Source organism: Anomalospiza imberbis, chromosome 4, assembly GCF_031753505.1.
Source record: "Anomalospiza imberbis isolate Cuckoo-Finch-1a 21T00152 chromosome 4, ASM3175350v1, whole genome shotgun sequence".
In the NCBI taxonomy this organism is placed as follows: Eukaryota; Metazoa; Chordata; class Aves; order Passeriformes; family Viduidae; genus Anomalospiza; species Anomalospiza imberbis.
In genome coordinates, this window is record NC_089684.1 from 50,341,710 (window position 1) to 50,357,369 (window position 15,660).

The window sequence follows — 15,660 nt, forward strand, 5'->3', positions numbered from 1 at the left end:
CAACTCCTGAAAAAGAGTTCGGGTGATGGACAAAGGATGGGCAGCAAGAGGGAAGGTTGGCCATGCAGAGGATGTGCTCCCAGCTGTGCTTTGTGAGTCTGGCTTAATGGGCACCAGGAGGATGAGGCTCTGTACATCAGGAGGCACAGCTCCATCTCCCTGAGGAGCCTCAAGCCAAGAGCCCTTTGCTGAGCTACTCTGGCACCCAGGGCCAGGTCTGGAATGGGCACAGAACAGAGAAGGGTATTGAGGTTACCAGGAAGTGCCAAATCTTAAAGCTGCACTTGGAGCATTCATTATCTTCTGCTTCAACCTCTCCTTCCTCCAGCAGCACCCCCAGCACACTGTTCCAGCACCTCTGGGCCCTGCCAAGGCTCTACCAGTGACACTCCTGTCTGGACACCTCCAGCTGTTTTTTGCTTCAAGGACTGTGTATTGTTTATCACAGACAAGTACAACCAAGGAAACTCCCAGCTCTTCATTTGCTGCTGGAACAGAGGAGGTGTGGTGACATGAGAATGGTGTGCAACTCTCTGAGAGACCAAGCTAAAACTGACCTGGCATCTTTGCGCATGTCTCAGCCCCTGCAGTGTCCAAAGCAGTGGCCCTTTGCAGCATCCCCTCTGCAGGATAAGAGGGCTGAGCTGTGGTGCTGCTCATTACCAGCTCCCTACTGAGAAGGAAGAGTCACAGAGCCTTGCAGATTTTGCATTTGCTCTCAGTGTGAAGGCACCCTGATAGTCTTGGTTTTTCTAGGAGGGCTTTAGACTGAGGAAGCAGCAACTCAGAAAGATGTATCTCACAGTCAAGGATATCCTACTCAGCCAAAAATAAAATCTGCAGGAATTCAGATGACCAGGAAAGGCTGAGTTTTGCGGCACTAGAAACTTCATATGATGAAATCCTTATCCTATCCAGCTTTTACCATTGGCCTGAGAGATAATGCTTCAGCCTGGGACCCTGGCAAGGCTCTTACCTAATGCTGAATAAGCTATAAAGGCTCTCAAACTACTAAAAGATTTTCAGGAAAATCTTGAAAGTATTTGGACTTGAAGGGATGCAGAGGGGAAGTCTTAGGTACTTATGTAGTTACATGCCTGAGTAGCTCTAAAAATCCCCTGTTTAGTCTGCAGCTAGCAGAGAGCAGCCCAGGTCTCCACATTGCCACCTGGATATTGGCCCCTGGCTACACCTCAAATTCTGTGTCCAGTTTTGTGCCCTGCATAACAAGAAGGACATGGAGGTCCTGGAGCATGTCCCAAGTAAGGAATGGAGCTGGGGAAGAGTCTGGAGCACAGGTTTTATGAGGAATGGCTGAAGGATCCGGGGGTGTTCAGCCTGGAGGAAAGGAGGCTCATGGGGACCTTCTTGCTCTCTACAACTCCCTGACAGGAAGTTCTACTGAGGTGGGGGTTGGCCTCTTCCCCCAGATGACAGGAAATAAGAAAAGAGGAAATGGCCTCAAATTGCAGCAGGAGAGGTTTAGATCTGATATTGGAAAAAGTTTCTTCACTGAAAGGGAACTGAAAGGCTCCCCAGGGAAGTGGTGGAATTGCCATCTGTGGAAGTGCTCAGAAAGTGTGTATGGATGGGGCGCTAGGGGGACGTGGTTCAGTGGTGAACATGCTGGTGCTCAGTTAATGTTTGGACTTGATGATGGTGGAATTTTTTTCCAACCTTGATGATTCTGTGTTTCTATGATTCTTGGCCTTCACTACCCATGGCAAAGCTTCCAGCCCTGGTGAGACAAGTATCTGTGCCCAGCTCGGTTCATTGGCTTGAGCTGTGGCTGAAAGCAAAAAAAAACCCTCACGTGATAAGGATTTAGGTGTCTCCCTAGAGAAGAACAGTGTTTTCAATATCAAAATGGCATAAAATCCAAAAAACAATAAAAACATTCAAACTTCAGAGCACAAACCCGCTCCCTCTTAAGTGTCCACTAGAGGGTTTCTTGTACTTTCCACCAAAATGCCAGCTCTGCTGGCTCTTGGAAGCAGATGGGGGGGATTCCAGAGGCTGGATAGTGAGGATGGATGCAGGAACAGCCTGCACAGCAAAGGGACATCAGAGTGTGTGCCCACACTAGCACCCCAAGGCAGGACTGGTGCATGTAGGTGCACATCCATGCAGGCCTCCCTGAAAGTTCTGTCACTGGCAGGAAAAAGTGCAGCCCCATCTCTGGGGTGCCAACTCCAGAAGGGCTTTATCAAAACTCACAGGAGAAACACATTTTTTCCCAGAGAAAGTGTATGTACCCATCTATCTGATCTGTTTGCCACCTCATTTAATGGTCATTTCTCATGCTCATTCTATGCAAAACTCATTAGCCCCTTCCTGGCACTGCTTTTGCCCCTGTGTTGTGGCACAATGATGAGCCAAACCTTCTGCTGCCCTTCTCTGCTTCGCCCTAAAACTTGGTTCCACTCATACCAGGAAGGGGGATGAAACTCATCTCCAGACTTGCCATATGACTCTGATGTAGAGGAAGAGGCAGAGGAAAGGGACAGCAAAATGGTGATTTTTGAGCTTAGAACAAGTATTTATGAGATGCCATTACCCAGATTAATTTCCTGCTGCTGCTGTACTCACAGGAACCAGTCATGCCCGTTTCAATTACTTCCCCATGATCATCAAGACTCGTCAAGTAGATGGATTGGTATGAGAAACACCGCTTCAAAAAACCATCAGTGTATATTTTCCCAAGTCTTGAAGGTACAGGGAGGCAGGGTGCAGTACTGAAAGCTTTTTTAGTTCCTGTGTACAAACCCACAGACTCTCTCCATCTGTCAGAAGTGTGAGCATTTTCGTCTCCAAGCACCTGTGAAGCATATCAACATCACTTTCCCTTTTAACCATCAACAGAATAGAGCTGGAGAGAGGTAAAGTGTTTTCCTTCAGGTCATCCAAAGGAATAGGGACAACGGTGAAGGAGTCACTTGCAAATGAAAACCAAAAATACTTTAAGGTAAATTACATACTTTGAGTGTGTTTTTTCAAAATTATAATATAAAATTGTAATATAAAACAAATTTTAAAATACATAATAGTAATAATAATAATAATAATAATAATAATAATAATAATAATAGTACAAAACAAAAAATCCCAAAGGATGGCAGATGAATGTAAAAAAAAAAAAAAATAAATCAGCATTTCCTTAAAAAGTTAAGTAAAAAATTTTGATTTTAAAAAAAGTAAACAGCAGAAGTGAATGCCCGTTCTGTCCCAACACAACCCTGATTTTTTCATGACAAATTTGCCATTTTTGGTGGCGAATTGGCTGGATCTGGTGGCCAGCTGGGGGTCCTTGGCTGGTTGCTGTGGCTGTGCTGCCGGCCCCCCGCTGGCTGGTGGCGTGGAGAGGTGTGATGCCCGCCCAGGGTGCTGTGTGTGCCAGGACAGCTCTGCCTGGATGACTCTGCTTTATCATCAGGCTGGTTTGGGAAACGTCTCGCTGACACTGAAGGCGAGGGCCAGATTTTCAAAGCACGTAGTGCTCATAATTGGAGCCAGATTTCTGGAGGAGCTCTGCTCCCATTTAAACACCTAAAGAAAGTGACTGGATTGTCTCCCCCAGCTGTTCCCGCGGCGGGAAATAAGAGCTGCCACAGGCTGACTCCAGCCCTAGATAAATAATAATGAATGAAAGTCATTATAGGGGGTGAATTTGCAAATATTTAAAGTTTCAAAGCATGAATTTTGTTAATTAAATAATGCTAATAGTGCAACATTGCTCTGACCCAAAGGTTAATGTAAAATCACTGTCTTTGGTGAGAATCTCTCTCTTCACAAATTCCCTGAAGTAAATGAAACTTTTTAAGGTTTCATCTGGCTTTGAAAGCTGAACTGATTGAACCGAAGCTTTTCTATGGGTTTCATTCATCCCTTCTGTATGCTTTCATACAAGCCTGTCTGAAATCAAGAAATAATACAGCCTGCACAGATTATGGATTAAAAAGTTTACCTTTCTTAATAACTTTGTTCAATCCTTTTTTTCTCTTACTTGTTTTACATGTGAAAGTATTATTAAAGAGAGCTATGATTATTTAGAGGGAATCAGAGTTATGATTTAGAAAACATGGTTACTTGTGGAAAAAAAGAAATAAATGGAGCAGTATTTCATTAGGTAATGTAATTGAGTTTAAATAGTTTAGAAACTGCCAAAATAATTCGATGACTCTTGTTTAATTTATCTGGTTTTCACTGTATTCTCTTTTTCCCTCTCCAGATCTTTTCTTATGCAGTGAGAAACACATATCATAGTGACATGTGTGCTAAGGAAACCTTAGCTATAATATTGGAAAACTCCATTTATTTTGATTGTGGGTGTCATTTGGTTCAGAAATATTTAGATTTTTTTTTTGTAGATGTTTCTAAGTCTAGGACAGTAATTCCCCTAAACTAAAATGATGAAAAAGCCTTCAAAAGTCAGGAGCCTTTAGAGAGGATTTTGGGAGCAAAAATCCCTGTTCTATTGTAACCTTCTTGGATAATTCCTGTGCGACAGGATTTTTAAAATGGAGACAAGGTGTCCATCCATTCATAATCTTTTCAAAACCTGATCTGAGACTTTGTGCCTCAATTTCTCTCCTCTAACTCCATATCAGAGTTATGTGACGATAAACACATCAAAAGCTGGAAATGATTAGACAGTACAGTACTGGGAGAGGTATGTTTGCCCTTCTCCACAAGGCATCGGACAGGTCCCAGCACAGCACCAGAGACATGAGTTAGTGGGACAGCACCTACTCTGAGATGCTCCTGTTCTGCCCAAGAAGGCCAGTGGTTTCTAAATGTGAATGTGAGCTCCCAGCTCACCTCTCCAGGCTGTGAAATGTTTCCTGTGGGATGTGTACCATGGTGAGCACGGGTTTTAAGTGACCTCTTCTGTGCCCATCAAGAATTAAGACATTGCAGAATGAAACACAAAAATCAAGACTCAAATGTGCAAGAGTAATGAGAAAAGTAGCAGGTACTTACATCTCTGCTTAAAATTTTTGGCCCCATCTCTAGTCTTTCTACACTGTTTGGAAAGGTTGGAGAGTTTTAAACCCCCTTGTTTCTTGCCTGAGGAGGGTTGCTGAGTGCTGTGCTAACACACATGCACAGCTTTTGACAGCCAACCTGGTGTCTCTGGGCAGAGCTTCCCTGTTTCCAGGAAAGTATGACCACTTCACTTCACTTCACTTCAGATTTCTCACCCAGGTCTTCTTGTGCATTTATGGGCAGAAATGGATTCTCCTGTCCATTAGAGTTTAAAGTCAGTGAATTCCTCCATCCCTCTCCAAGCCCCTTGAAGACACTCCAGATAAGGAGCAGCTTCTGATAGCCTGCAACCACACAGCACTTATCACGTGCCTCCAACAGCAGTCAGATTTTCTGCACTGCATTGGTCTGGCAAGGCTCAGATCTGGATCCAGTATTGTAGGTCATGCTGAAAGCTTGATATCACAGGTCTGCAGTGGAATCGAAGACCACACTGTCTAATTGCAACCTTGTCCAACCACTAAATAGCATTCTGTGGAGATAAAGCCTATCTTTAGTCCTTCCCAAAAAACACGGGGCCTTTGCCAGGAAGGGAAAATGCTGGGAACATAAACATAACTGGAGAACAAAAAATAGCAGGATTGAGAAGAGATATTTTCCAATAGACAGCCTGTAATTTGCCATGGATGTGGTAATTCAGCCAAAATAATTGAATTCTATGCGTTTCCAAAGGGTGTCTCGCAGTGTTGGTGCACTTGGATTGGGTGGTTGGTAATATGATATGGAATCTTTCATCTTGGATTTGCCTCTCTGAGAACTATCCCAATCAATTTTGTTGATCATAAACATCACCCAGTCAGAGGCATAATAATTGTTCCCCAAAGTGGTTTTTTTTGGTGTTATCTGTGAAATACACAAACATTTCTCACTCCCCAAGGAGAGGAGCACGCTCCTCACATCCAAGGACACCCCTGCTGGCTGGCAGTCTCATGGGACTGCGAGTCACCCATCTCCTCTTTGAGAGTCCCAATGCATGGCAGCCAGGTCATGTGTTCAAGGGCTTGAAAGGCAACTTTCTGCTGAGTGGACAGACAGCTTCCCAACTGCTTCTTGAGGGAACAGAGGAAAGAAAGATATCACAGCCATTTGAAAGAGATTTGTAGGTGGAGAAAAGGAAAACAAGGCTGGAAGAGAGCTTCAGAAAGCATTTCATTTTCCCTGCCCCAAGGCAAGATCAGTTAGACCTGGCCAATTTCTTACAGAGATTTCTCTAATCTCTTTTTGAAAATCTCACTGCATGCCTTGCCCAAACTCAGCCACTGGCCTTTCTCCTAATACCTGTCTGGAATCTTTCTACTTGCAGGGTCAACCCTCCTCTTCTTGTCCCCAGGGAAACATGGAGAATGGCTTATTGCTTTTCTTAAGGAGTGTTCTCTCAGTCAGAGGGATTCCCAACCAATGATGGGAAATGACCTGCCACACTCTCCCTGTAAGTAAAACATCTTCCTAGAAAATAGGTAGGGTTGGGACACTGCTATGAGCAAATGTAATCAGAATGGGAGTTCATTTATGTAAAGTACAATAACTACTCAGCTGGATACTGAAAATCACAGATTTCATGGGGGTGGAGACTCTTTGATATACTTCGCTTTCCCCTCTAATTCTTCACCAGTTTATTTTCTTGGAATCACAGGTGATCTTGTTTCCCTCACAAGGGCTTATGAACTTCCTGCCTCACTTGCTAAAGACCACACCTTTTTCTCTCCAACCCTTTCCTCTAACTAAGCTAAACTGGATGGAAGAAGAAAGAAATTGCTCCCAGCCCCTGCTTAGTTTTGAAGTGAGCTGCTAATTTTCCTCAAGACCTGAAAGAGTACTTCTGTGTCCACCAGCGTACCTGCTTTTCTTAAAAGAATAGTCAATGGGTAAATTGATCCTCTTCCAAATCCTCATTCCTCACAGAGGAGGACTGAAGTCCATGGAACTTCAGTGGGTGGGATGTGCTGATGCCAAAGGTGTACCAGCAATCAAAGTCCAAGCTCAGGTGTGCAGGGCACACCTGCCTATGGCTTGGGCAGAGCCACTGATGCTGGAAGCTGCTTCAAGAAGGCAGGGAAGAGTGTGGGCAGAGACTGTGGGCTGCCCAGAGGGCATGCAGATGGATGTGAGGCTGGAGATGGAGACAGATATGGAAAGAAAAGAAAGGTAGGATCAAGAAAGAAATAAGAAGGCAGCAAGAAAAAAGTCAATTTGGAAGATAATAATCCCATTCCTAAGAATTCCTCTTCTTGTCCATCTGCTGCTGAACCCCTTTTCATACCTCTGCACAGCCAAGGGCTGGATCCCCATCAAGATTTGGGTGCTTCACTGCCCTTTCCATTTCCTGTGCTGTGCCTCCCTCCCAGCCCAGCATGGTTATGGGTCTTGGCCTGAGAACCTCACAGGTGTTTAAATGAAAAATAAGAACTACCCTGAGGCTGGAAAAGCCCAAACTTGCCTCGCTGCTTTCCAGCTTTGCCATGGAGTATTGCCACTCACCTTAAGTGACTTCTGCACTGTGGGCAAAAGGAGAACCAGGGCCAATCTCTCAGCTTCGTGCCTCTCTCAGAGATGTTATCTGCCTTTTTCTTGTCTCTGTTGGCTTGACCAAATGAAGCTCCCTGCATGTGTACAGCAGCACTGTGGGAGCAGACTCCATTGTTCTCTGGACTGAAACCTGCTGACTATTTAAATAAAACAACTCATTATCTGCCACTACCTCCTCTGTAACTGAATTGCTGTCAGAACATACTGTCCCCATAATCACTTCCCTCCTGCTGGGACATCTTTTCCTGTGTTTACCCATGTCCTTTAAGTAATGCTTAGAGCCAAGTGTCCATGCTGTGAGAGAAACACATATTTTAATGGTTTAGCTTCTGTAAAGCTTGGAGCGTACAGCAGAAAGGAGAGGGATTGTTAACCTCAGTGATATGCCTACAGACCTTGCTTTGAATCTAAAAGGATGTTAAGCAAAGTGAATTTGATAAGGGCACTCTCAAACAGAGTAATTTTCCTTCCTTCTGTTTAGAGGAAGAGCTGTAGAGGCAGTGAGTAGGACAGTGGCGTGCAAAATGTCTGTGCAGCATTGTCTGGGTGTGCAGTGAGGCCTTGAAATGCCTGAAAAGACCCTAATGTGTCATAGCCACAGACCTAACCATAGATCTGAATGGTGGATCAGGATAATCAGGAATGGTGGAGTCCTGGGGTAGATTCTCACAGTGATGGATTCATTACCTTCATTTCTGCAACACCAGAGATCTCCCTGAGCACCACTGTGACATTACGATCTCGATGAAGAAAGATAATCTTGATTTCTTTCTAACATCAACCTGTTTAACATATCACAAAAAACTTCTTTCCTCAGAATTCTGCTAGTAGTCTGTCTAGATACAAGGCAATAAGCTGTAAAAAACCTGGAACATTAAGGCACATATTTGAGGTCTTATATATGGGGACTTCTGCTGAACACTTTGCTTGAGCTCCATCTCTGTTGCTATGCACAAAGCAACCTAAAATTAACAGACTCTACCCTTGGAAATTCCCTGCACGGGAGAGCAGGAGCAGGTGGTCTTTGCAGGGACATTGGATTTTTGCAAATGTACTTTGATCCTCATGTGAACACAAACGAAAGAGTGGCCAAACCCTCTGCTTTTATTTCTCCATAGTTGGAAAGGGGTGGGGGAATGCAACAAAAACCTGTTCTTTTGGTGTTGGAAACTGAAGCTGTGCACACTGGGCTGTGTACTGCAGTCACAGATCCTTGCAAGGGTGGGCAGTGGCCAGAGCAGTTCCTTGCTTCCCTTAACTGAACCTGTACGTGCAGAGGAAATTGTCCTTCAAAGCCAGCAGTAATGTAATACTCAAAAAAAGTTATGCCAGGCAGGGAGCTTAATATGACACGAATCACACTGTAAAACAGCCATGTGGGGAGGACAAGTGATGACATAAAATTAAAGCTGAAACATAATTTATCCCTTTTCTGGAAAAGTAAGGAACTGCTGACTGTACAATGAGAAAACTAAACTGCATTGGGCCCTGACTACATCAAGTGCTGTTACAGAGTTTTTGTCAATGATGGGTTATGACAGGAGCCATATGACAGTCACTACTATTTGAACAGTTTGCTGAGGCAAACACACACTTCACCATGATGTCTGATAGCCATCATGCTGCAATTCCAAATGGGACTTGCTTTTGTCATTGTGCTTTCCTCCTTTCCAGGGGACTATTTTTGTTTCACTTTCCAATTACAGCAATTCCATTCTGATCTTGGCTCTCCATCAGGCACACTGAAGGCTCTGGGCTTGAGGAATTGTGAAGTAACTCTATATCCTCTGAGGCTTCAGAAAGGAAATAGTCACAGATTTATTGGGCTTTAAGACAGTTTAGGGAGGAAACCAGATGAAGGCATCCTGCATCCTGGCTTAAATTCATAAGAAAGTCAATATGTGTCATTACACATGAAATATATCACTTAGAAAAATATTTGAGAATAAAATTAGGATGGATATTTTAAAATAATGTTAATTACAAAATGCATTTTTATGTATACAATTCAGCAGAGAACATACCTAAGCTTCCAGTTCTTTTTTTCATCTCCTGACCACATGCACTTTTATTATGAAACAGCAATTGTGATTTGAAGTTGTTTATCAAGTTGTTCAGGCCAACTTTTTATGGAATCTCAAGTAAAGAATAGGTGACTTTTAAATCAAGGAGTATTTCAGCAGGACATGGTTGTGTTCCTGTATTATATTTCCCAGTGCTTTGGGTCAGCACAGCAGTGCCTATCCATGGCTGAAGCAAGGGACTGTAAATACCATGGCAGTTCACCACTGTGCAAGTGTCCAATGTGAGGTCAGACACCACAGAAGCCAGAAATCCACCATGCTTGGAGGGAGAGCAATTCCTTCTCATCTGGCTCATGCACGGGTGGCACTGATTTGTTGTGGTTCATCTGGTTTTCTTTCATTTTCCCCAGGTGCCATCACTGATGGCTGTTTAGGAAGAGTGTAAGAAGGTTTCAAGAGATATCCCAAAGGCAGATCTTCACACCTTCCATTGTGTCACTGCTCACTGCAATGACTTTCACTGCTTGTCTTCTCCCTCATGGTTCAATAAGAGATTGAGCTACAGTCTTTGATCCATATTGTCCCCTGAAGGAGAGGGAAACTATGTGCATGTAGGAAGAGCTAACCCCTTCCATAAAGAGCATTAATCATGGTTTGTTTTTTTTTTTTTTTTTTTTAATTTTTACCTGTCTTCACAGCTCCTACTTGCCCAGAACTATCTCACTCTCTTAGCTCCTGAGATGGAGTTTGCTGAATTCATTGAGAGTTCAAATAAGGAGCGGAGAAAACCAGTATAAATCTTTTGGAAAGCTGTGTATGAGGTTATTCCTGGCTGAACCAGGATAAACAATATCACAAACTCTTGTTTTTTAGCAGAAAAAGCAGAAGGGAATGGGAAAAAGGAAGGAATACTTTGGGGTGAAGAGCACAACTGCAGGAAGGCAGAGGTATCAAGATATCAACAAGATATTAAACCACTCATCTGTGCTCACAAGTGTGACCAGGATAGTCATGTCTCCAGTCAGCAAAAATAGGATGCTCTTTAAAGGAATAAACATGAAATTTAATAACCAAACTCAGTCATGCTACTTCTTGAATAAACTGAATTTCACCTAGCTTTAGGGGCAGACTACATGGTGAGTTGCCCCTGGTTCTCCTAATGGGAAGAAAAAGACTTTTCTAGGATGAGATTAATTTTGCTAAAGCAGCAGTTGAATTTAATGACCCAAGCTGTTGAAGCTCCTATTTTTCTCCATGGAGCATAAAAGAAGCTGAGGGTTACTAGCTGTACTAGAGTTAAGTCAGAAGGATTTTTGAGATGATTTCTGGGACAGACATACCAATATAGTTTACAACATTAAGGATTCATAAATTTTTATTTAACTATGAAAAACTTAGAGGTGAGCATCAACTATTATAAAGTTGGCTTTGAAGAAATTAAAGAATAATTGAAACTGAAGGGTTTGCCTTACTCTGCAAAAGTGAGAGTTAGGGTTATACTTAAAAAAGTGATCTCATTATATGTTTCCAAGAGCTGTTTCCACTCTGAGACCTGCTGTCTTCTCAAACACTGAGCGATGATTGCATACTCAGAGGCAGTTATGTTTTGCAGGACTTGTCTAAGCCCATCTGAAGTAATGGAGCTGCAAAAATGTCAGCAAGGACTACATCTGGATATCATGAGGTTGCACATAATGAAGAGTGCTTGGCCTCCACCTCTGGTGGTGATGAGGCAAAAGAGGACTAGAACACAGCAGGGAGTGGGCAGGGCTGCCAGGAGAAGGAAAAAAAAAAGTGTAAATGTAAAGCATTTGCTACAAAATGTAGGGAGAGACAAAGAACATGGAGTCCCAGAAGGAGTGTCCTGACATTTGCTGTTTAGGGGAGAGAAGGGTTTTGCACCAATGGCTCTTCCTTTCTGCATCTCGGCATGCTTTGCTTCATTTGAGAAAATGAATGAGGATTGATCTACAGGCATCATGACAGCCTTGTTCAGACATGAAAACATCTCTCCATGTTTTGGAGAAAAACCCCTATCATGCCACAAAAAATGTTGCAGTGCTTATGGTTGAGCAGTAAGTTCAGCTTTCCTGAGGTGCCTTCCAAGATAATCTCATTGCTTCCTGTCCATCTCTCTCCATGTTGGTTCTTGTCCTGTTTATATTATAAATATTTTAGAGGTGGGAACATTCTTATAGCAATACATTTGCAAAGTATTTTGCACTTCAGGACTTTCAAGGGGTCACTGCAACAGTAATACTATGTTCTGTTGGGACAACCTGCCACATTCCTGGTACAATCTGATGAGCCTGGAGAATGAATAGAAGTCATTCTGCAGAAAATGTATCATTTTACAGTTCCAGGATCCTGCAGGCCCCAGCATGACATTTCTACACCATTTGGAAATCCGTATGCTGAAGCTGTGCCTGCACCAGTAGAGGAAGTGACTCTGGGGATGTCCCTGGCCCCAGGACCAGCTGCCTTCTGGGAATAGCTCGTGGAGTGCTCTACCTGTCCTGTCATACTGGGGCATCACCTGGGAAAGTTGTAATTGGCATAGGGTGAAACTGCACAAAGGACCATTTTGGTGACTTTACGGGGTGAATGATTATGTTTCATCTAACTGCCAGTATGGGCATAGCCATGGGTCAGACAGAAGGGTCCTCTCTGCAGGATGGCACAAATGGAAAGGTACAGTACCCCACTTGCCACCACTTTTATACCTGTACCAACAGATATAAAGACTTGATCATGCTGGGCACATCAGGCTTCCTGAGTGTTGAGGAATGTATTCACCTGTTCATGAACTCAGCTGCTTTCTGGTGCCTCATGAACAGAGCAACCTCTGGAATTACCTAATCAATTGTGTCCTGTGAAACCTGCATCATGTTTAACCACTGACTTCATTGCTTTTCCAATGTGCCTGAATGATTTTCCAAGTAACAGCTGTGTGAAGTCAATACAGTAGGGTATGAACCAATTCAGCAGCTACAAACAGCTCTTTATGTGTTAAAATTTTCAGCCCTCACAGGGTATACAGTCCTAAATTCAGCTGGTGGCCCATTTTGGTATGTAACTGTTTTTGCAATACTGCTATAAATTTACAGAAATTTATGATTAGGAGACTAGAGGGAAGTTTTTATAAATATTTGTTCACATTTTGAAAGTTTCCTTTTTTTCATTAAAGAGTTGGTCTTCTTACAAGCCAGTGATTCAAAATCCAGATCAGATTCTAGAGATCTGTGATCATTGGGTATCTCTTGAATTGTGTTCCCTGAGGATTTGTGGTTATGCATAAACTTTTACCAGTACTGAAATAATCTGCAGTTCATGAGGGGACTATAACATTGGAGGGAATTAGTTTCTTATGCCCACAGAGAATTTTGTGGATGAATTGGCCATATTCAGCAACAAAACCAAGAAGTACAAAGCATATGCCAGTTTCCATCCACGAGACAGAATTTTGTGGGAAACTAATCCTTGGGGTCACTGGCAGCATATGGGAAGGGATTTGGGATGAGCTGGTGTTCTGAAGATGATCTTTGTGACTGGGTACACTTTATGCCATTTATCTGTTGATTCTGGGCATCTCTCAGTGACTGATATCCATTCACTTGGAAGGTACCTTCAAAAAAGTCCTCTGGGATGTGCACTCACAAGGTTATTTCTTGTCATCGTTTCCCACTGCAGCTGGCAATGGCTGTGGCCTCATGGTACGTGGGGAAACTGAGAAAGGAGAAATGAAAATACCAGGCAGTGCATTATGAGATGTTTATGGCCTGATTAATCTGAGAAATCCATTTTATTATACAGTAATTTTGTTTTGAGTAACTGTGCAAGCTCAGATGTCTCATTTCATACTTGCTAGAATAAGACACTTTGAAAGGCACTAGTTCCAGAAGATATTTAATTTGTGTGACTGTGCCTATCAGCCTTTTGAATTGTTTTCAACTCAGTTCTCTATTTTGAGATGCATTTAGCCTTCAGATGTATCAGCCTGGTTAAAAGTTGAACAGGGCTTTTTTTCACTGGCATAAAACTTTTCTGTCTCCCAAAGGTCAGGATTGGAGGTGGAAGGTATTTTCCCTTTGGTATATGTATATTTAGCCTAAAAAATGTAGGTCTGGATCAAGCAAAATCATTTATCTTACATATTGGTAAAAAAATCTCCCCAAAAATAACTGCTGATTCAAACCTTTCCACTCAGGATCTTTATTTTGGTCAGCAAACTTGGACTATGTCATAATTAATGTCTTTCTACTCAACTGCACAAATGTGGTTTCAACATGTGTCCTATGTTGGTGAAAAAGGCTGTGCTCCAACTTCCATGTTTTCTTGTGTGCTCCCATGCATTCTGTTTCATTCCATGATGTACCTGTCACCAGCCTCATGACTTAGCTGAAAAAATAAATATTTCTCAAAAAAATCTGTCAGTGCTGCTAAAAGAGCAGCTTGTCACAGCAGCACTGTGCTGAGCTGCCAGGCTGAAACTGTCCTTTGGAAAAATTAGCTTCCCATGGAAAATAAGCATCAACTTCCCATAAAATATACAGTCTTGGGACAAAACACTTCTTGGTTCAGACTTGTTTAGCCTGAAGTTATGGCAGCGTGTAGAAACCTCCAAGGACTGGTCTTTGCTGTGTATATCATGGCTGGGTTTAGCTAAATCAATTATTTACAGGGTAGGCATTTTTCACCTGTGCTTGGGTAGCTGAGATTATAACTTCACATACTGCAGTTATTGAAAAAGCAGTGAAAAATGCTCAGACCACATTCAACAGTTATTTTCTATACAATGTTTACCAGCATCCAAGAGAAAGGGCTGCTTTTCACAGCTGGATCAGCATCCTTTAGGTTTTGTGAGGAAAATTCCTGGCCTTCCGTTGCCAGAGGAGCATTGCTGAGCCTGGCAGCCTAAAGAACATTGTCCAGGATCCATGACACAAGTCACAGCTTCCCAGAAACTCTCTCTGCCTCCAAATTACAAATTACTGTGGCACTTGTCACAGTCCATCAGCAGAGCTTTCAAGAAACACAAAAAAAAAAAAAAAAGCAAAGAAGGAACTACTGCATTGGAGACAGTGCAAAATGCTGCCTCAGGCTTGATATTCAGCAACCCTGAAACAGCCCTGGCCATGAGCTGCTTTCCACCTAAATGCTGGGCATGGCTTGGCAAATTGTGGGTCAGGAGTTCACCTCATGTGCTCCAGAAGCTGAGGAAAGCTCTGTTCTCAGACAGGAACTGGAACTACTCCAGAGTGAATGCCCTCAAACATGGAGCAGCGTGGATGTTGAGTCCTTGGCACCAAATGGTCACATCCACTCCTTGCGAGGGCAAGGAAATTCTTAGAGTGAGCCTTAAAAGGCTCAGGCTCTGCTGCCAACTGCACTGGGGGACAGTGTGGGACAAGTCACATCCTTCTCCTCTGCCTCAGCTTCTCTGCCTTATAAACATGGGTAATGGTGCCATAATCGTCTTTAAAATAGCTCAGGATTTTCTAATACTAGTAGCAATTATTAAAGCAATGACATAATTTTGATACAAGGATTATTGTGCCACCATGGCTAGGAAATTGAAATTACTTTTGTCTTATTTTAATTTCCTTCCTTTAAAATTTTTGTTATTCCCCATGCTTATAAGACAGAAAGCTGCTTTCTTTGGACCACCACTCCATGTTTAAAAGAGGAAGAAAACACAGCAAACCATAATCCAGCAACAATAGTCCACATCTTGCAAAAGTACAGTTTAAATAAAAATATTTGCACAGGGTTTGTGCACTGGGATCCTGCATCCCATGACAGTGCACCTATGGCAGGCTAAGGCTTATTCTGCAGTTAAAATGCTGCTTCTAGCTGCTCTGAGTGATCTCTTGTTCATCCTGATGTGGGGCATGTTCTATTAAATGGTAAAATCTTGCTGGGATATAGAAATCTCTCTTGGTCAATGAGTCTTTGTAAGTGTAGAGCCATAGAGAGTCAGAGTACCTTGAGTTGGAAGGTCCTGTAAAGATCATTGAGTCCAAACCCCTGGCTCAGCATCCAAGATTATCTTCAAACACCAGTT